At 46.3% G+C, this 21,849-nt stretch overlaps 2 protein-coding genes across 9 annotated transcripts in view; one reads left to right on the forward strand and one right to left on the reverse strand.

Moving 5' to 3' along the window:
- LOC117605925 (limbic system-associated membrane protein) overlaps positions 1-21,849 on the reverse strand; it is a 164,996-nt gene that overhangs the window by 112,918 nt on the left and 30,229 nt on the right. The gene's annotated exons all lie outside the window — the stretch shown is intronic.
- The window catches only part of LOC117605946 (limbic system-associated membrane protein), a 139,141-nt gene that overhangs the window by 102,429 nt on the left and 14,863 nt on the right, over positions 1-21,849 (forward strand). Inside the window, exons 1-3 of one of the 5 annotated variants that reach the window (XM_034327827.2) lie at positions 4,936-5,206; positions 5,936-6,171; positions 21,459-21,783. The exons of 1 other annotated variant lie outside the window; for it this stretch is intronic. The gene's annotated coding sequence lies outside the window, so the exon portion shown is untranslated. Of the gene's footprint in view, positions 1-4,935; positions 6,172-21,025; positions 21,784-21,849 lie in introns of those variants that run through there. 3 more of the 5 variants (XM_034327817.2, XM_034327845.2, XM_034327853.2) reach the window with 3 other exon arrangements.

The raw sequence follows: 21,849 nt of genomic DNA on the forward strand, positions 1-21,849 counted from the left end.
GCTAATAAATAACGCGAAACAAATGCTCTTTACGCGAATCGATTCGCAACACGCGACCGTAAACCTTGATGACAGGGGCTTTGAAAGGGGCTGTCCGATTCGAATGACTCGATTTAATAAACTACAATTACCTCGCGTCGAGGTACATTGTTCAATACCCACGGTTTGATTCGTGCGGTTTAAAAGGAAATTATTTCAACGTGTTGACCGAGGTCATAAAGCTTGATGTAATTAAATTACCGAAAGAAGATCAAAGCGAATCCCGAGAGACGATAACGTTGCACGAGTTACGGGAAATGGCAGGTAGAAAGGTTAAATTGAAAAATGAAAACGATCCCGTTCGTTACAAAGGGACGAAATCACGAGGCGATGCGTTCCCGGCTGACAACAGTCCAATTAACAGCTCGCTACGGGAAAAGAACAGTCCCTTGGCTAGCGAAAGATTAATTTCCACGACAAAAGGTGCGGGATTCACTTTGCTGGCTGCTTTGACATAAACACCGGAGCGCGAACCGTGAAACGTCTATCAAAGAACTTGGTTAGTGTCACGCCTTTTATACTAATAAGAAGCCGAAAAGACTGACTCTGCGCGACGAGTCGTTTTCCGCTCGCGTGGATACGCTCGCAATTACGATAATTCACGGAACGACAAGGCTCGAGAGGTAGAGGGGAAAAACGCCGTAAACTTTTCGCGAATTTCTAATAACAACGAGGAACACGAGTCAGGCAAAAATGAGGGTGCACAGGCGTTTCGAAAATTACCGCGCCGGGCGAAGCGATTCTTCTCCCGAGTATAAATCGCGAGGAAATTCCGAGTAAAAACTTCGAGGGAATCTGAAAAAAAGCCGGACGCGGGACGAACGGGAAGAATTAGCGAGCGAGCGTGTTATCCAGGCGAGAAATTAGAAACGTCGGAAAATAGAAAAATTACCAGGTTCGACGAGACCGCGAAGCGATAAGCGCGACAGTGGAAACTTTGAAAAATCCTCGAAATCGCGAGGGATTCCTGGAACGTTTACAATAAACAGACTGTTGGAGATTAGTGTTTCAAAGCGAGACGAAGATGGAGGGAAGAAAACGAAGGAGAAGTCGTTCTTCGACTTCCTTTCCGTCGAACAACCCGCGAAATTGCCGCTGTTTGTCTAAAGTCTAAGGCAACAGAAATTCCGTTCCATCTTATAGGGGGTGGAAATCGAGGTAACGCGGTCATACTCGCCGCCATAATTTATTTCGCTAGCAACATCCTTGCCGCGACTTTTCCGCGCGTCGCCTTTGCACCCGTGGATGAATTGCACCACGTTCGAGGCGTGCAACCACTTTTATCGTTAAACGTGCCACCGCTCTCCCTTCAACCCCGCACCCCCTGATCCGCCAAACTCATCGCTCCACGTCCGTCCACCTGTGCTTCATCTTTGAATTACATCGACTCTCACGGGAATTCCTCTACCACTTACACGCATCCTTCTTCTCCAGAGATGACTTTTTCATAACCGAACCTGCATTCGACCTTCCCGCAATTTTCCAGAAATTAATCAGCCTTTTCATCTCGACGATACGTCCGGAGATCTGATTAACGTTTCGCAAGAGAAAGGGCTTTCGGTTTCTACGCGATGGCAGCGGTAAGTTCGCGACGCGTACGGTTCCGGCGAAGTCGAGGAAACTCGATAGACCTCGCTGGAATTTCATGTCCCCGAAAACCGCAGCAAGTTTCGCGGTCGGTCCACGTATCCTTGGATCGTTCCATTCGTTAACCAACTTCACCCTCTCGTCTTCTATTCATGGTCTCTCGGTTGCTCGAAACTTTTCCTTCTCAAGGTTTGTTTTTCCCGCTCGTAAGAAACGTCGTCTAATTGCGCCCTTCTCACTATTTTTATAACGTGGGAAAATTGGAGCGATAATCTTCTTTCGGTACCCTTTGTCCCCTGCTCCTTCGAGGGACAAAGAACGAAATGAATTTCCTTTTGCCGATGTAACATCGAATTCTTCCGGTTCCTTTCTTTATCGAGGTTTCCAATACGGGACTGTTCGGGACGTTTCATCCGTGGAGCAACTTCATTACTCGCCCGCATTCCTGCCGCGATCTAACCAAAGAAATTCAGTGCGAAGAGGACAAACGATCCGGGCCGAAGAGCGTGCCTCCTCTGAAACGAATCGTTTTCTCGCCTCCGTTCCTTCATATTTTCTTTCTCGCGCTTTCCAAGCGGAATTCGTTCGAATGCCACGTCGACGGAGAATTTTCTCCCTCGTATATATTTATTTCCTTGCGTACCAGTTTCCGCATAAGACGAATGCAGGGATGATAATGAAAATTCATGGAGGGAAACGTTTACGAAAAAGAAATTCAATGAAAACGAGCAAACAACGTAGGAGCGCGATTGTCGGACCGCGTAACGATCCATAATTAGCCCAACGCTATTTTCCATTACGCGAATCGGCTGTTCCGTCGGTGAATGATCACAGAGAGGGTGGAGGATAATTTAATCAGGGGATACTGAACGCGCAAACAGACCCATAAACTAACGCCAACGATCCTCGCGTCGATCGATACGATTACCACCGCTTCTCTGACCGGAAGAAGAGTTCCGGTCTATCCGATTAGAGTGGATTGCCGATCGGAGAATAGGTTGTCGTCCTGGATGATTTATAAATGAGCAGGGAACTGCCGATTGGCACGGCTATTACTTTATAATTGCTGGTAAAAGGAACCGCGTCGATTGGGATACGAAGGAAATTGGCAGTTATAAACGAACGCATAAAAGATGAGGCTATCGCGCCATATCACCGTTTACCATCCACGATCACGAACGATACGAGATATCGACGATCGACGGTATAACAACGTACAGACCATTTCCAATTCGAACCTGGCTGTTCGCAATTCTCGCGATCGATCCAGGCTTCACCTACACCCGCACATGCACGCGTGTGGCACATCGAACCCCCGTTTAAACACTCTGATAAACATGTAATTTTTGATTATGGGAAGAAAGAAATTTCGATTTTAGGATGAACCAACTGATTCTTTTTCGACGATATTCCCTCGTACGATGTGACAAGAAGTCTCCTCGACGCTGAACGTATTCCAAGCGGGACAGGATTGTAAGGGACGTGAGGAGAAATAAAGAACGACAAAATAGCTGCACGGATATCGAGGATTTTAGGAAGTCCAGAAGAGTTTAGAAAGCGTCGGAGAGCATACGATTTACTTCAAAGTCCTCGGCAGAGAGTGTACTCCGCGAATGAAGTGACGCGCAAGAAGCCAGAATTTACCCGAGGACGATCAACCAAATGTACTTTCGATAATGGTCCCACCCCGTGGAAAGCGTATGCGACGAGTTGCAAAAGTTTCGTTTCGAAGAGACTTCAAATTGTCGCTACCTTGCGTGGGTGCTTTCGAATAACGAACCTGGGTATTTTTGTCCTCGACGCGTTCAACTTTTCGAAAATTATTTAACGAAATAACGATTTATCAAAACAACCGAGTACGCGGCTAACGAAATTGATTAAAAATTTGATGGAAGCTTTTTACACCACTCGAACTCGATGTTCCCCAAAATATTGATCTCGGGGTTTTAATAAATCTACCCTTTGACCTGATACTTTTTTTTTTGCAAGCATTATGTACTTCAAACGCGACCTTTTAAAATCATTTCGAGAAACGTAGAGGAAGTGGAAGGAAATGTGTTTCTCGTTAGATCGAAAAAGTAAAAGATAAATAATCGCGCGATGGAAATCGATTGAAAAGGGAAGGGAAGAAAGGGTGAGAGGCGGGGAAAGGAAAGCATAAAATTTAACATTGTTCCTAAAGAGGGAGAAGAATGGCAAGCGGTGCAGAAAACGGGGACGCGACAATCGGTCGCGTCGGGCTTCGGGCCACTAGCCGCGCTCTCGATAAACCGCGTTCTACCGAAATTTCCAAATCCTAATTGCGAGGAAATGGTGTGTAACGACGTGAAATATTATCCGGAAAAAGGCGCTGACTCTTATTACTCGGCTGGCCGAGGAACGAATCTTTTAATCCGACGACTTCTTTCTCCGCATTTCACCGCACCTGCCCGGAAATCGCTGACCCGCCGTTTCCATTGCCAATCTGTTACGGCAGAGGCGCGGATCCAGCCGAGGGAAACACCAAGGGTTAAGGGAACGAACGTGTTTGCCTGCCCTTCTCTTCTACCTTCCCTTAACCCTCCTTGGAACGACTCGTAAAAACTACCACCTTTTGCTCTATCTTCCTAAGTGATTCGTTAAGTTTGATCGAAAGGATAAAAAATGGAACGCGTTGATTGAAAGTAGCTGAAGGTCCGACAGATTTCTCGCTACCATAGTTTCAGAGATAAAATTACGCGTTCGACGAAGGGGGATGAAGGGATAAGAAATATTTTGTCGAGCCAAGATTTTTACCGTGTTTCGGACAGCTTGCTTCCAATTAGGTACCGCAATCTCGTTAGCGCGAAACGAACCGCGACTTAATTTTAATCTCAAACAACGGCTAAACGTCGTTGTTCGTCCTTTCTGTTTGCCCGACGTTTCGTCCTCCTTGTAATTCAGCGCCGTTCCCGCCGGTAATATTCAAGGCGTGGTAAAACTTTCATGATTACGATACAGCGACGCTTTTCGCCTTATTAGAGCGTCGGCGGCGATCTTTTCGCCCCGCGATAAGGCTCGTAGGCGACGCAAAGAGGGAAGCGAGAGGAGGGTGGAAAAAGGAGAGGTCGGCGACGATGTTACGAAGCCACAAGTTTAAACTATTTCTACTCTGGCGGATTTGCATTTGCACGTAGAGGAATCCTGGCAGGGCGATATGCTCGACAAGAGTAATCTGGATGCATCGGCAAGGCGTGATGCGCGCGACAGCGAGGTGTGCTGCGAGCGCGTCGCGTCGCGTCGCGGCGCAGGCGTCGAAACCCAGTAACGTTCGTCAGTCTTCGGGCGAACTTGAAACGCGTGGCTTCGCGTTCACCTCTATTCTCATCTATCGCCTTCTCTCATTTACTATTTGCCGCCGATAGATCGCAAACGCGATCCTCGTCTCGCGCCAAAAACCAGCATCATCGAAGCTTCCTATTCTTTTCACCCCTTCGCGAATCGTGCACCCCGTTTTTCACCACCGCGCCTCTTCCACTGGCCCTGCCTCGACGAATGTTTCTTCCCGTTCGTGCTTGCATCCGCAACGTTGGATCCCTGTTTTTCCCACCGACACGAATTCGTACGTACATGTACAACGTACCTGGACGCGTGAATTTCGGTGACATCGCGTCGGACCGTGGTTACAAACACCCCTCCTCTGTCGAAACCATGTTCCGTGTCGCTATAATTTACCCGCTATTCCCGCAGCAACGAGGACAAGCGTTTCTATCATCTTTTTCTTTCATAGTTTTAGAGGGAATTGCAAATACGGGATAACTAATCCGTGGCTGATATCGGATTTCAACTTTATAGATGGATTTTACATATCTATCCTTTCAACCTCGATCGAGAACAATGTCTGTGGGTCGGAAGAATTTCATTTCCCATTGCAATTCCATTGCTTTCACGATCCATTTGCCGCTTCCGATCCATCGACCAGTCGTCGCGATAGAAAATGTATGCACCAAAGTGCCGTGCGAAATGGTAGCATTTACAACGTTCGTATTTCGCGCTTTCCTACCAAATCGTGATCCGAATAAAAGCACGTAATTGAACGAGTGATTTCGCCCTTTCAAATCACTGATTACACGAAAATACGTTTCCCTATTGATTATGAATGCCCCCTCTTGCTAGCGTTTCTCAGTCTTAATTAAAAATTAATTGTACCGCTTTGAGCTGAAATTTACTCGACGATAATTATCTTAAAATTGCTTCTTCCTTTATCCAGCGAGAAGAACGCTATTCGTTCGAGGTGTATATTTAGAAAATCATCTTCCTTCCTCTTTATCTTTCCTATTTTCATTTTTAGCATCGCTAGTATAATCGCATCAACGTTGAACTCCCGTTCCGATACGTCGGTGAATGGACCACGAATGAGAAGAGAATTTCGTTCCCAGTCGAAACGCTAACACGATAATGGAGCCGTGAAAAAAAGTTTCACGGAATACTGTCTGTGCAACGCGCGAAACACGCAGAATGGAGTAACGCGAGGAGAAAACGATGCCCGTTCGAAGCAGAGCTCACGATTTCGTCGAGCGATAAGCGGTAAGAGATCCCATAGCTCAACATTCATTTACATATTCTGCCGCGACGCGATAACCTGTATTCTTAGACGTTACATCTTGCCATCTCCTCGTCAAGCCGTCGCAACCTAAATTCGAGGGCGTCGCGGCGCGGATCGACTGTAAGTTCGCTCGCGGGAAACGGGAAAAAGGTCACCGCTGCTCTTTGGCTGGCTACACGATTCCCCAGAGGTCTTTCTTTCATTTTCCCCGAGAATATTAATATTTCTCGGCGATAATTAGAAAATCATTTTCCCTCGTATTCGAGTCGCGCTATCGGTGCTCTTGTAACCATTCAACTATCTCGTTCGAGCATTACGATACTGTAATTACACGACAGAGGGGAGGGCAAACTTTGCGCCACAAATTACAAAGCTGCAGAAGCACACGACGCAACTCCGCGTTACCATAACTGCACTCCAGAGATAATGACTTAAAACATTCGCAACAATTCCCTGGTAAACTGTACGCAACGTGTAATAAACGGAACTCGCTCTGCTGATTGTTTATAATCCGAGCCGTTTATTTAATGCTTAATTACGAAGCACTTTAAAGTATTACTTTCAATCTGATCGGATCAACTAACTTTGCTACCCAATCTTGAGCTGTTAAATGAAATTTACAGAAGCAATAATTTTCCTCAAATATTTCCTTTTACTCATTCCTGCCTCATCCAAATCTTCATCTTTTACTAGTCATCAATTTCCACCTTCCAAACTCTCCTTTCTTTTCCTCTATACAGTCGTAACCCAAAGTTCGCCTTCTGAAATCCTTAAATAACCCGATTTTCCCGTGCTCGAGTTAGTTTTGCAACCATTCAGTTCATAATAAAGTTTCGGTTTTCCACGAAACGGGGATCCTCAATTGAATGTATTTAAGTGATAGCCCATTTCCAGTATACAATATCGAGGTATCGTAGCAAACTGGGCATCAGAGTTTCATTAATCCGAATACGAGCAGAGGTAATTCGTAACCGCGGCGAGGGTGAACGATGCGTTTGAAAATTGTTCGAGGCGACAAGTTCTTAATGGAAGTTCGGTAATGAGATAACGTGAAAAATCACGCTCGCCTACGCGACACTCCCCCTTTAATTCCCCGGCTACAATAAATTATCTCGGAACTTTCTCCCAGACACGCGATACGTACGATGTAATTTAGTTTAACGACTAACGCGACGCTTCTACCACGTGATCCCACGTTTCGATCATTTTCATCATGGAAAGTTGGTCGGCATTTAAATATTCCATTTAACGCGGCTATCTCACGATTTCTCCGACTTCGCTCGCCTCTCAGGGAAAAAAAACGGAGCCAGGGTGCTCTCGACGCACCCGTTCAGCCCCTTGGCTTTGTTTCTTCTCCACTCAAGGAGGAGAAAAAAACAGGCCGATTCCCCTGTAATCGCGCGACGCGAAATGTCCGTCATTTTCATCCCTCGCGCGCTGAATTTCTCCGGGAAAACACGGATCCGAGACTCGACTGAAGAAGGAAAACAAAACCGAGGGTAATTCGCGGAATTCCGAGAATCTTTGTCAACGCTGTGTTTTTCTTTTTATCGACCCTGTCTACTTATGAATGTATTTCCAATCCGGCGCGATAAAAATTCCGATACGGCCGGTGTCTCGTAGCTGTCGTAAATCACTGTTTTCGAATTCTATCGGCGCGAAACGAAGGTAAACGTTTCGCCGGTTTGTACGAAAGAAAGGAACACGTTAACACGTTGCAAGTGCATCGCGAGATAAATGATTCTCCGTAGCGTGAAAAACAAGCTGGAAATAAATCACGGATCCAGGTTGTAAACGACAACGGGTGATCGACTCCCCTCGGAGAATAAGATATCGGTAAGATAACATCCAGTTGAAACGTCCGATCGGATAGTTTTCGATTATTGTATCGCGTGACCCTTCGATCTTCTAAACGACGTGTATTCGTTCCTTCCGATCGTTTTCTCGCAAATCGATTTCGAACCCTATTTATTCGCCTTTGATGGAAAAAAAACCCGTGAAACGAAGGATTTTCTCGATAGAGAAAAAGAGGAATAAACGAGTTAATTAACGATCCGTATAAAATAAAATTATGAAGGAAGAAGATAAAAGGGGAGGAAGGTGGAAAAATGGCTGCAAAAGGAGGATATAATGTATGTACGCGAGGCGAATAAAAAACAAAATGGGACGAGTCGCGTTCGTGACTTCGTTGACGCCTCCGTTTCGTTCGAATCGGCTAGACTAGGCGGAACTCGAAAGAACGAGGGAATAACAGACGCGGGGTGAGCTCGAAGGAAGTGGATATTTCGCCCGGAGAGAATTTGAATAAAAGCAGCAGAGATGGTAGTTTCCTGCTCTTTCTCTCAGCCTCTCTTTTCCGCGCCTACTCCTCTCCGCCCCTTCGTTTCCTGTCGTCCTTTCAACCCTTTGCGCTCGAGAAGAAATGCGAGTTCCGCGTATGGAAAGTCGTAAAAAGCCGCGGCCCTGCGTCGCGACACCGAGCGACGCGACGTCCCGACAGCTGCAGTCCGGTTGAAAGTCGCTTTTTTTTTCTCGTCCTCCCGTTTCGAAATTCAACCAACTCCGCGAATCTTCCTCGTCGGGAAATCGGCCACGTTTTCCAACTTCCGATCGACTGTTTTCCGATTCGCGGATCAACGTTAAACGTCGAAGCAGCGAAATCTTTTGTTCCACTTTCGAAATCCCGGTGGCGCAACTTTTCGAGAGACAGATTTCGAGTTTTATTCCGCGAGCTTGCGGTCCCGACGCGTCTATCCGAACTCAAAAATAGGATTCCGACTATTAGGTTCGTAAGATCCCTCCGTTGAGAGCTCGAGGATAAAAGAGTTTCTTTATATTTTCTATTTTCCACCGCAGTCAACCGCTGTACTCGCGTAAAGAAAGCGTGCGTAGCAAACATTCTCCTCGACTTACCGAGCAACATAGTCTCGACTAGACGTTCCCACAAAGTCGGTTATCGTTTTCCCGGGATACCATCGCCTTCGTTTATCCGATATCCAACTGTAGAATATTCTGTTTCCCTCTTTCGACGTTATTCTTCACCTTGCATTCTTCATTTCGGGCGCCGTTCTTTTATTATGCACGAGTCTTACAAGAGCAACCACACTTTCCATGATCTAATAAAAATTTCAGTATGCTTCATTTGTAAAACAAGACGCAGGTATTTTCAGCGCAACCAAACGGCGGAGGAGGAAAATTGATTAAATTTCTAATTAACCGCTATTTCGTGTATCGATCTTCGGACTAATTCGGTCCGTGACAATTGCCGTGGACAGATCGGACAAAGACTTTTGGATATCGTACGTTTGTGAATCTCTCTGGTGACGATAGCAGAAGCTGCGAGCCTCGCAATCGCCAGCAGCCGCACAGTTATCATCTCCTCCGAAGGATTCCTTGTCCAATATCCAAGCAGAATATTCCGTTTCCTTGGATTTTCCGCCAGCCGTACTCTACACCCGATTTACCTCGAGCACCGTTCCGCTCACCCTCTCGATGACCACGTACGCGAGGAGCTCGTATCCTGCACGCGGTCCGGATTGTCCTCCAACCTGTCCGCTGCACCAGTCGTTCCGGCCAAGAGACTCGCGAAAAAATTGCTGCATTTCTCCACAAATCTCGCGATACGGGTAAACGGGCCCCTCGTTCTAACCAGCTTTCGAGCGGAAAATTGATTTTATCGAAACGTTACACGCGTTCTCCTCCTCCTTCGTTCTTCCGGATAGACTAAAGCTTTCGAATGTTCCCGGAAACTCTTCGCGATTGAAGGCATTAAAAAGATTGACCAAAGGATATTAAAGGATCTTCAGCAACGTATCAAGCCACCGAATCTGCAGGGATCCCTCGGTTCGGGAAGTCACGCGGTTGGCGTACGCAAAGTTGCACAAGGCTCGTTTCGACCCCGATTATCGTAAATAGCATCCGCAATGGAAATCGGTGTTTCGATGGGCAGTCAGGGCATAATACGAGCGCGATAGCGGGGCGAAGCATCGATAAAAGCTGCGTCGACCTTACTCTGGGTGATTTCCCTTTGAGATAACGCGCGTATCGCGGATGAATCGACTCTATTCAAGAGAATTTATATAAAATACACGTTTCAGGATAAAGAATTATAGAATTCCAATAAACAAGAGCGACGATGCGAAAAAAGAGGCAGCATCGGAAGAGTACAATCAAGAGGGGAAAAAACAACAGACTTTAAAAGGTTTGATAAACCGTGCGAAAGCTCGACCGTCGGCTTCGTTTATCGAGAGCAAATGCAACTGTATATCCGTCACCGACAAGAATTTCAACGCGGAAACGCGAGCAGCTAATTCGAACGAGAACTCGGTAGGTGGGTTCGATCGATCGATCGTTCGAAAACACAGTCTCGAATCTAGAAGGTGCAATTTCCATTGAAACTCCACGGCCGCGGAGGAGCGAGTTAACAGGAACGCCATTAGCATAGTTTGTGGACTAGGTTCGGTTAATTTCGCGGCTGGCAGCCAGCTTTTGTTCCTTCTATCGCTTCGAAACGTCAATCCCTCTTCGATTCCTACCGATTCCGATAGTCTTCGTTCGGCGAGAAACGCGAACCAGTCGATTTCGTATACACGACAGGCGTCTAATAAAATATCTATCAATTTCTCTTCTCTTTTTTTATCGTTTTATCGCGCGAAAGAAATTCAGTCGAACGTGCAGTGACAATATAGAATCGTGCGCTTACGTTAGTAGCTTAGGGGAGGTAACAGTTACGCGTTATCAGGAAGCTTATCGTCCTGTCGCGTTATTGTCCAGCCGTAAAAGACACGGTTACTCGAAAAATGCGATACTAGTTAAATAAAACGACTCGACATATCGCTGTGTATTTGTTCGAGCTTTTTACAGATCATTTTTCCTCTTTCTACGGTTTTAACTTTCTATTGCATGAATTTTTATGACGAGTTAAAAAAATATATATGGCTATTAGTCTGCTTGAAAATGAGTGATAAAATAAATAATAAAATTTTATTAGGAAATTGCGCAATGTCCCCAGTTGGAACCAACATGTTCAGTCTTTAGTATTGTCTACTTCGCAAGTTCCCAATTGGGAACGGAATATCAATCCTGCTTTCTTCGTTGCTTAATCTTTCATCGATGTAAAACGGCAAACAAGGGGATGATATTTACCAGTCCGTTTGTAAGATTAAATGGTAGGCTATTAGTTTAACAAACAGCGGCTAAGTTATTACCTGCGAGGATGCATCAATTTCCCGCAAGGGCTTTTTTCAATTCCTGCCCGAGCATATTTATTAAAAGCTATTAATTGATACGATGCTGTACAGTCGCGTTCACAGCGCGATACGCAATTTCAGTTATTTTATTTAACCCGCCGGATAAACCAGCCACCCGTACGACCAACCAGTCTCGACCACATAAATTTCGTCCAGCTACACCGGTGACAGTCTCTTCCAACTCGTAATATAAAACTTCGTTATCGCGGACAAAAACGGCTGGGATACTATTTTCATTTGTTGAGAACGTCGCGCGACATTTCCGCGGATGCGCGGTTCGCAGAATAAATTGGCGAAACGAAGCGATTATCCCAATAACGGCTTGTTATTCGTTAGCTCGATGATTCCGAGGGAAAATCGAACGGTCCGCGAGTCTTATTCAACGGAATTCCTCGGAATATCGTTGCCTCATTAGAGGTACATATATCGCGTTGTTGCTAATTGACGTCTTTCCGAGGACGAGGCTAGATGCAAAACACAATACCGAGGATGGCCGAAAGAGAAACAAACCACAAATCCCTGCAATTACGATCGACGCGGAGCGAAACGAAAGGGGCGAGGCGAATTGGTTAATTGAATTGGCCGTAAATTGCAATCGGCAAAGTTGCAGAGAAACTGCATACTGTCGCGCGGTATGTCACGCACCCGGGGCGCGTGATGCGCGTTTCGACCGGGGGGCACGGAACGCGGAATGGATCGCGCGGCTCCATATTCGGGACTTATTGAAAAGCACGTAGAGACACGTGCAGACATCGACCCTCCTATAATAACTGGCCACGTCAAGACAAATATGCGGTGAGCAAATTTCGACGAGCTACCGCGCCCATGTTTGCGCTCGATTTTCCCCTCCCGGTTTAACCGCGATCGCCGACCGCGAGGTCTTCCGCTTCCACCGTCACGCGCCTACACGTCTATCGGTCCGACGGCGTTACCGCGATTAATACCGATATGCTTTATGCGTTTCCGCAAAGACGCCCTTGGATATTCGTCCGATCCGATCTGCTTTATGGCGAGCGAATCGTCGATAAAGCTATCTAAACGCGGATAGAGAAAAGATTTCACGATTCCGGCAAGATGAAAATAATCGCAGGTCGAGGTCCCGTTGAATCGGATCGATCGTCAATTTGTAGGTGGGCGGGCGACGATATAAAGTTTTCAGTGAGCAAAGACAAACAGGCGAAGCGGAGGGTAAGTCCAGCGAGACTTAACACTTGCCCCCCGCAGCTCGGCCCGGCGACAAATTATCGTCCCCCTTTAGCAGAACGATTTAATACTCGATTTAGGGAAGGGCCATTACTTGCCTTCAACCACCTCCCTTCCTTCTCCCTCTTCTCGGCCACCATTAGCCCGACCGAGCGTGGCCGAACTTTATGCTAGCAACGACGATGAGTAACGGCGGTGCAGAAAATCGTTAGCCCCCCCATTAATGTACGAGCCGGCGGGAAATCCTGCTGGTAAACACTCGTAAACCGAGCGTTTGGAATCTTGATAATGGATATCGGTTCTCGCGGGCACGTGGAACGTTCGTAAGTTCCGACAAAACTGGAAACCCCGTTTCAACTAACGATCGGCCGATCTCCGCGGGCCGGCTTCCGTTTCGCTTGAAATCAACGACCTTAAGGACGATGAACGAATTCGTCAGGTGTACACTCGGTTAGCTTTGCTTTTACCATTCGTTCGAAACCCACCTGGATGATCTCGGGCGATTCTGCATTCAACTTTGTTGACAAACTTTCATCGACGATTTTCTGCAAATAAGAATCCGAGGAAGTTTTTAACGAAAAGTCAATCTCAACGGAAGGAACTAGAATTTTCCTAGAAGATAAAAAGTGGCGCGCGGGGAAGAGACCGCGGTAGACAAAAGGAAGGAAGAGAGGAATGAAAAAAACGGTGGCAAGGAAAGCAATCGTTCCGCGAATCAGTTGGAAACGATGAAGGAAAATGTCGGGAGGACCCAGGTAGCTCGTTTCCGGCACGTGCGACCGACAGAAATTTCCAAGGGAGCTTTCGGCTTCGCCAAGGATACGTCGTAAGCTCGATCGAGAAAATTGCTGCGAATCCAATTCGACGATCGGAGACCATTTTTTATTGTTCTCGTTTACCTGTAGCCTCCTTCTAATCGGAAAGTATAACTCCTTCCTCGAGTTTACGATAGAAAATGCGTCCGAATAAATCGCGCGATAAAACCGTTCGGATGAGAAAATTTCTACGGAAAATTAACGAAGAAACGAATTTATTATGAATTAATTAACGTAGCCCGGACGAGTTTTCTGCGTAATATCGGTACATAAATTACTGGCTCGAATGCAACGCTTTCATCTCTCTGGATGTGCATAAATTTCGCTGTTCGCTTAATTATTCAACGCGTAGTCGATAGCGGCAGCTAATTCCTGCCTTAGCGCTTCTGCAAGACTGACTTATGTCTTGAGAATACGCTTACACCGATAATCAAGAGAAAAATCTACGTTTCGAAAGGAATTAGGAAAATAGCGAAATACGGAGGACGTTTCGCGATTGCAGCGAGAATTGTTGTTCTTCGGGTTTCAAAGTTTTCCAATTTTTAACCGCGCTCGCCCTGCCGCAATAATTCCACAACGCTGTTTCACTTAATCATGATAAGCAGGCTGAGCTTCACTGCTAACAACAAAATTCCTCGAGTAATTTACGACACGCTTTTCCCGAATAATCTCGGAATTTTTCTTCCTACCGTTCTCCGCTTGCGACATACTCGTTGTTTCTCAAACGTCCTTTCCTCCTTTGACATAGTCAATTTGAAAATATTTGCGGAAACTCGTGCACGAAACGGTGATTTCTTAAGCAGCGCGTAAATATCGATCAAAGAAAATCCGCGGCTAATGCGTTTCGATGAATGTCGAATCCTGGCAAAGGGTTAACGCGAATTCAATATCAGCTTGTAGTTTCGTGCTTGACCAAGCTGGCCAAAATCTACTATTATCCCGATGTTCCTTTCTCGATTTCACGGACCGCGCGATCGTAAAGTACAATAAACGACAGTCTCGAAATTCCTTTTCCCTGTTCCTGATTTTCATCCCTTTAAACCTGGTTACACTCTAACGACTATTTATTTACGATTTCGAATATACCCTTTCTGATCACCGTTCTCTAAAAACCAGAAGCAACGTCCGAAACACGCACCGCTTTACCTGGTCGGTCGAGCAACAAACGCTGGAACGACTTGCTTTTCGTTCGAACGTATCTCGACGTAATTGGCCACGCTCGGCTTCCGCTTTACCCGCTTTTCCGCTTGGCCATAACAATTCAAAGGAACTTTTCCCGGGGAACTTGTCCAAGTTGCCCGGGATCGATTCGGCAAACTCTTTAACGTCGCGATTCTGGAAAACAAACCGATCGAGATGTATTATAAAACATGGGACGTGTTTCGAAACGTTCGACAGCATTGGTTTCTCTATGGCGTAACTGGAGTGTAATCTAATTCGACATCCGTAAAACGTATGGAGGAAATATCCGAAAGCGTTGGCGGATGAAACGGTGGATCGACTAGTTGGAAGCGTTTACATAAGCGGTTATCTATATCGAGATTTATTGATCGATGCACTCTAGTTCCGCGACCCATTGGATTCACATGGGATTTTAACAACGTATCATTCCCTCTTTTGCCTGCCATCCCTCTTTGCTCTTCTATCTGCCCTGTCCCCGTAGCTGTCCGACTCAGTTTCCCTCTTTCACCCTCCTCTCCGCTTCTCTCGCCAGTCGGTCACTCGATTCGGGTCAAACACTTGGATTTCACACGATGTATAATGCAACCCTTTCGAACGGGATAGAATACGAAAGAGGCTGACACGAGCGGCTCGAAAAATGCCGATCGAACACGGCCGGAAGTAGCGGCGTAGACGCGTCGGAGGAAAGGGCCGAAACTGTGGATCCGTTTGGAAAATTTGAAGAAATTTTCGATATGCAAATAGGCTGGTTGCTCGCCAAAAATTTATATGCGGTTAGGAAAAAAATTACTCGATTAATCTGTCTGCACAGTCGGAAGATGTGAAAAATATTTCTTCGAATTGGCATAAAAATTCCAGCTCGACTGAGCCGGTGGATATATTTGCTTTCGCGACAATGGCCGAGAGAAATGATCGACTGTATCCGGTCGCGATGCAAATGGGTTAAATAAACGCGCGAAAAGTAATAGTCTTTTTATACGAAATCGATCGGAACGGTGGCGCGACAATATTTCGAGTGGAACGCGTGGTACGGGCAGGAATTTCGTAACTAGCGACGATCGTTTTCCTATCGAGGAACCCGACGATGCGTTTCCCGGTTACGCGCGCGTTCCAGTTAATCCCGGTGTTGCTCGACGATACCCGAGGACGCTTCTCCCGGGCAACACGCACGCACAAGAGCTTTTAATACGTTTAACAGGGATGCGTTGTACGACGTAACTTTGAAAATGTCGCACAGTTTAGAACGGGGCCGTGTTTACCCCGCCTCCGTAATCCCGGCCCACCTTCGCTAATGCGTCGGCCAAAGCTGACCGCAACACCAGACGTCGAGTTTACCACTACACGCGCTAAATCCCGTCAAACCTATCAGGCTTTGCTCCCGCCTCGTGCTGCGACAAACCCCCTGATTCAACCCCCGAACACAACGGCCGCGTCTTAATTTTCCTTCGAATCAACGCGGCGAACGATGTTTAACGATCGCGTCGATTGCGTGTAAAATTTCGCAAGAGCGAACCCGTCGATCAGAGGCAACGGAACGTAACTGGCCGAGTCTATCGGAAGGGCGGGAGAGTTTTATTAGCCGACTGATAAGGAACAAGGAGCTTTACGTCGAGCTCAGTGCCACGATTCATGAGCCTTTCAAGAATGATGAAGAGAGGTACGCTTTACCTTCCTCCTTTCTCCCGGTTGCTTCCTTTTTTTTTTTCTCTCCTCCAAAGGAGAAGAATCGAGGAAAACATACCGTGCTTGACTCGATCGAAGCTCTTCCGCTTCGAGCAACGACGTCGAAGGATCCTTCCAAGATTCGTCTCTTCTTTGCGCGTCTTTCATTCCAGCGTCGATCCGTCGGAGCCACAATCTCGAGAATTCTCCTCGTCGCGCTCGACACTGATCGGGCACGAGTCCCATTACCCTCCTCCGTGCGAGGAATTTCAAGAAAGAAAACTAGACGTACGGGAGAACGGAAGAGAAGGAGGCGAGAAGAGAAAAGAATTCTTGACGAAACGTCGCTTGTCAAATAAAATGCTACCTTCAAAGGTAGACCGAAAGCCGGAGGAGTCTACACCATTGCGACGCCGCGCCAACGTACTGTCAGAAAACGAAACGAACGAGCTACGAGAATAAATACAAAACTGAGAAAGGTGATTTTTCATCGAAATTACTTGGAACGTCGAATCGACGATTGAAATTAATCGTTCCATTCTACCTGACGTTTCACGCGTCGGGTAATTAAAACGTTAGAAAGCTCTCGCGAAGGAGGAACGAAATTACGCCCGCCAAGAGCCCCGTCGTTCGTTTTGATGAAAAGGAATTTGATATGCGAACAGTCGGTTTAATAACGCGTATCCAGTCAGCAGAGAACCACTCGATTTTAGTTAGCTCGAATCGATCGTTAAATTAATCCAGCGCGTCTGTGATTAAAAAAAGAAAAAACCTCAATGGAGGACGGATTTAACGTGAAAAGTTTGGGACAGGGGTTGCGTCGCGTTGCGTCGATACAATACTATTCCATTCGATCCGATTCGATTCGATTCGATTAACCATCATAGAAGAGTGGCGATACAGAGGAGCATTCTAACCGGTACACTGCTTACGAAACGCATCAACGTATCGTCGATACGGTCCATTAATTTCTTTGCCATCCTCCATGGGGTTTTAGATCGAAAAAAAGGAAAAAATATTCAATGGCGGTTTATAGAAAACCCTCCAAAAATCTTCCCTTCTATCTCCGCCTTTGTTTTCGCCCTCTTCACCCCAATTTCTTTTTCTTCCACGACATCTAATAGTATACCGAAAAAAAGGGAGGACGGAAGGAAACGATAAAACTTGAGCGACGAAAGTTTTCCTCGATACCATACCGTGCGATGTAAAAGTTTCGCGGCGAAACAACTCGCAATCGTGTGGTTGCACGTGAGAAACAGTAATTGCATGCAGCATTCTACTTATTCGTCTAGATCGCGATCGCGAGACGTTATCCGGCCAGAAAAGGCGGGAAATTTACGAACCGCGATAAATTTAATGATCGAACACCGGTGTCGACCGCGAGTCGAAGTGAACGACCGTGGTGCAGAGATCTGCCGTCTCTACGCGATAGCTTAATTAACAAACATTTCTCTATGTCAGGGCTGTCCGTTTTTATTTCGCAAACATGTAACATTTGGGTCAAGGATCAAAGAAATGCTCGGTCGAGGATACTCGACGCTGAAAAAGAGACCGCGAAACATTTATTTTAATTCAATGTAATCTACAGAGCAGAAGCTATTAAAAATGACAAAAGTACCAACGATAGCTTCGAATAAATCACGGAGGAAGAATAATAACGAGCAGTGACTTAATGAAAACAAGTTCCTTAGAATTGGTTCGAAACTTGAAAGAAGGGTTAAAGGGAAAGTTCGATCAACTGAGAGCAACCGCTGTCAAGATTATAGATTCCTTCGGAAATTGAAATTAAAATAAAATCCGAAGAGGAGCAGGAAAGAAAATTAATATCATCGATTCGTCATCGAGGTGCAAGTTAGTACGAGTTATCGAGCGGCCAGTAAATAACGAGCAAATGATTATCCGACGAACGCAGAGTAGTTCATTAATATGAAAATACGGTCGACCGAATAGCGATACCCGCTTTCCAAATTAAAAATCTCTTGGCCCGTTTATGCGTTTTAACTGCCTATTATTCGGAAATTCAGTTTCCCGTTAACGATCCGGCCGACCATATTTTCCAGCTCGATACGCCGATCCTCGGTGAAACGAGACTTCGATAAAAATCAAGAAAACTCGTAACGACGAAAACGGTTCGAAATCTCCGCGAGCAAGTAATTGCATCGATTTCCCTGTGCGCGATCCGAAACAACTGTACCCGGCGCTGTTTGCTCGAAAATCGTCAAATGGAAATGGAAGGCTTCGCTGAAACTACGGGAACCATGAAACCTACGTGAAACAGCAACAACGGTAACTTTCAGTTCGAACACGAGAGACCCTCAACTGAAAATCAATGTGTATTAATATATTGATCGAAAGGGAGTCGATATTTGTTTCCCTTCCGACGAAGCTGTACAAAGTTGCCGATCAAATCGTATAATGCACGGAACCACGAGGCTCGGTAACGACCCGTTGACGTACGAAGGGTTCGAATAGGGCAAATGAAGAGATCCGAACGATGAGTCGAGGGTGGCAAGGGACTGGTCCGTGCGAACAAGCATCCTCCTTCGTTATGACGTGCCAATAAATTGTAGGAGGCAAGAGTTGCCTCACCGGCGTTCCTTGCCTTGACATCGACAGCTCGTTACACCGTCAAGACGGCCGGCTGACGGCGTTATATACATAATTCAAGTACCCCAACGTACGGCTTCCCCGCCACGTGCAGACACTTTCAGACGGAAGGGTTTCACCTTGCCCTGTGTGCCGCTCACCTCGGCAAACCCAATTTTCACCGGGAGAGGGTTGCTATCCGTTCGTTTCGAGAGTTAACACCTTCCTACCGCGCCGTTCTAATTACTCGTCAGCGATTTTAGCAAAATAATCGTGGTGTTTAACGTCAGGAGGGTAGAGACGTTTGAAAAGGAGCTTCCGTTCCCGATACGCTTGCAAAGCAAAGTCAGAGGAAGAAAAATCCCTCCGTGAGTTACGAGGAAGGAAAACGAAACGATACGATATCGAGTGTACGTTGGATATTATAGGACCCCGTAACAATGGTATCGGCCACGGCGAGAACGTATCAGCGTTAAAATATCGACGGTGCTGCGATCGATAATTCGACTCGCTCGACGGTAAATCACGATCGCCCGCGTAAGACTGCTTTTTCCACGGGAAATACTGCGAACGGGGTTAAATATTGCGTCGACGATACACCGTTCCGTGCAGCGGACCGAATCGCACTGTCCGTCCGGTTTGCGTTCAACCACGGAAGTCTAAAAGACTGGGGGAACGTTAGACGAAATAGGGGTAGACATTTTTCAGCGAGACGTAAATCAAAGCGATTGAAATTACAGAAAGTGAGTCGTTTTTGTTCCCCTTCGTTCTATTCGACGATAAAAACAAATGGCACGACGAACCAGCGCCGTTAAATACAACCCGGCCAGACACGTGCCGCTAAAAAGCGTCATAAATTTTCCTATGTTAACGCGAGCCAATATTACGAATGCATCGGCGATAATATATACGGCTAATTCCGGACGCGGGCGTTGCGCGAATATTTCCTAATTTCCTGGCGATCGTTTCGTCCGATTCGAAACCGTTTCTAAGGAAATTTCTAAGATTCGTCGACGATGAATAATGCGACGCGACGGTACAAAGAGAGGAATGCTAATTGTTCGTCGCGCGGACGCTCATCGTGGCTGTTTAATTTTCCTTTCCCTCCCGTCCACCCTTCACCGTCGAGCGGTTCTTCTCGAAGACACGGGGACGGCACGTTTCACCGAAAAGACCACGTACCTCGCCCGGTTGCTTTTCCTTTTTTCCTTCATCCAGGAACGACGGAAAGCGCGACAAACGCAAGAAAGAAAAATACGTGACCCGTGATGAAAGTGTTCGCATTTATATCCTCCTCCTCTCGAGCTTTTCGGACTCTTCTGCTCTCTCTGCTGACACTAATTTGCCAGCTTTCTCCTATCTCTCGTATCTCTCGAGGTTCTTCTACCGACGCGACACTCTTTCTGGTCCGCGCGTTTAAAGAAACCAGCCGCGTTTTGCATTATGCCCGGGAAACGCTCCATCGAGAAGAAACCGGATCGTGACCGACACTCTTATTGTTACCATCGTCCCGACAAATCTTTCACCGTTTCTTCGTAAAATGGATAAGCACCGTGGTCTTGACGATTCTTGGGAGAAATTAAAGAAAGCAACGATATAAGCAACCGTTCTTGAAAGCCTTTTCAGACTTACAAATGGTTCATTCAGGAGAGTATATGAACGAGTATCGTTTCAACAACCGCTAGAAAGTACAGATAAAACAAAGCTACGCTCTTCTTGGCTGGTTCGCCTGCATTTGTATAGCCGCAAGCACCTAGTGGTTGCTTTCATCGCGAACCCTCGCCTCTATCCAACCAAACGGCCAGTTAAAACGGCGTCTAATTAAGTAGCGAAAGGACGAGTGCGTAGGTGAACTTGCGAAATTCATTGAACTCGTTTCTTTCCATTTTGTGCTAGGAACACGCGTGTTGCTCGGAAAAATCGGAGACGAGCAATTAACCCGTGCCGCGATCAATCCCTTCGAATCGCTGGGAAACAAACGTCCCCGACGCATTATTCAAGTGCCGGGGCCGATAAAATATCGTTATAAAACATTTTAATTACGCTTATCGCTCAAGGGAAACACGGCTACGGGGAAAACAACTTTGCATCTCGTTAATATATATTTGCAGAAATAAATATTCATACGCGCGCGAGTTTACACGAATTAATCGAAAACTGGGGAAACACGAAACGCAATTCTCGCATTTATTTCACCTCCCTCCCGCTATCCGTTCGCAACGAGCCTGATTATGAATTCGTAAATTACCGATCATCCACGTGCAAACGACTATCCCGGAATTTCAACTACGCTCCTCAAAGTATTCCCCCCTGTACTTCGACTCGCCGTCAACTTTTCTGCTTCTACCTGACAGACGAGATCCGGACTTTTAGAAATTATTCCCTTTGTTTCGAGATACTTTCCTGTATACCAGGAATTTGTCCAGAAACTTGGATATTCCCCGTCTCGCGTGGAACTTGCTTATTGGACTCTGGACGCGTATTCTCGTGGAACTTGAAATTGAGATCCGACCAGTCTGGGATTTGGATATTTTTGCCAAGTTCCCTTGCTAGCGTTTGCTGTTTCCACAGATACCAAGAATTCGTCCGGAGAGTCAGCGCCGCACGGAACTTTGCGATCGGGACCGATTGAACGATATCGAACGATATGGTTTCTCAGGAATATTATTGAAATCATGGACAGAGGTGGCACGAGAGAAGATTAATCGGTCCTTCGTCGTTTACCTGGATTATTCGAGATGCTTGATACATCGCCGCGAAATCCCGGACGCATTTTCCGAACGAACAAGCTCTTGTCTGCGCTATAAGCTCCGACGGATGAATGCGTGCATGGTAGACGTACGTGAATCATAGTCATCGATCGGTATTAACAATGCACCGTCGGCTTCGGTCCTCGGTAAGGCTTTCCGATACAGGATTAATTAGGAATTTTAGTAGAAAAGATCCTTTCGAGTATTACCGT

The sequence above is a fragment of the Osmia lignaria genome, chromosome 9 (assembly GCF_051020975.1).
Source record: "Osmia lignaria lignaria isolate PbOS001 chromosome 9, iyOsmLign1, whole genome shotgun sequence".
Taxonomy (NCBI): domain Eukaryota; kingdom Metazoa; phylum Arthropoda; class Insecta; order Hymenoptera; family Megachilidae; genus Osmia; species Osmia lignaria.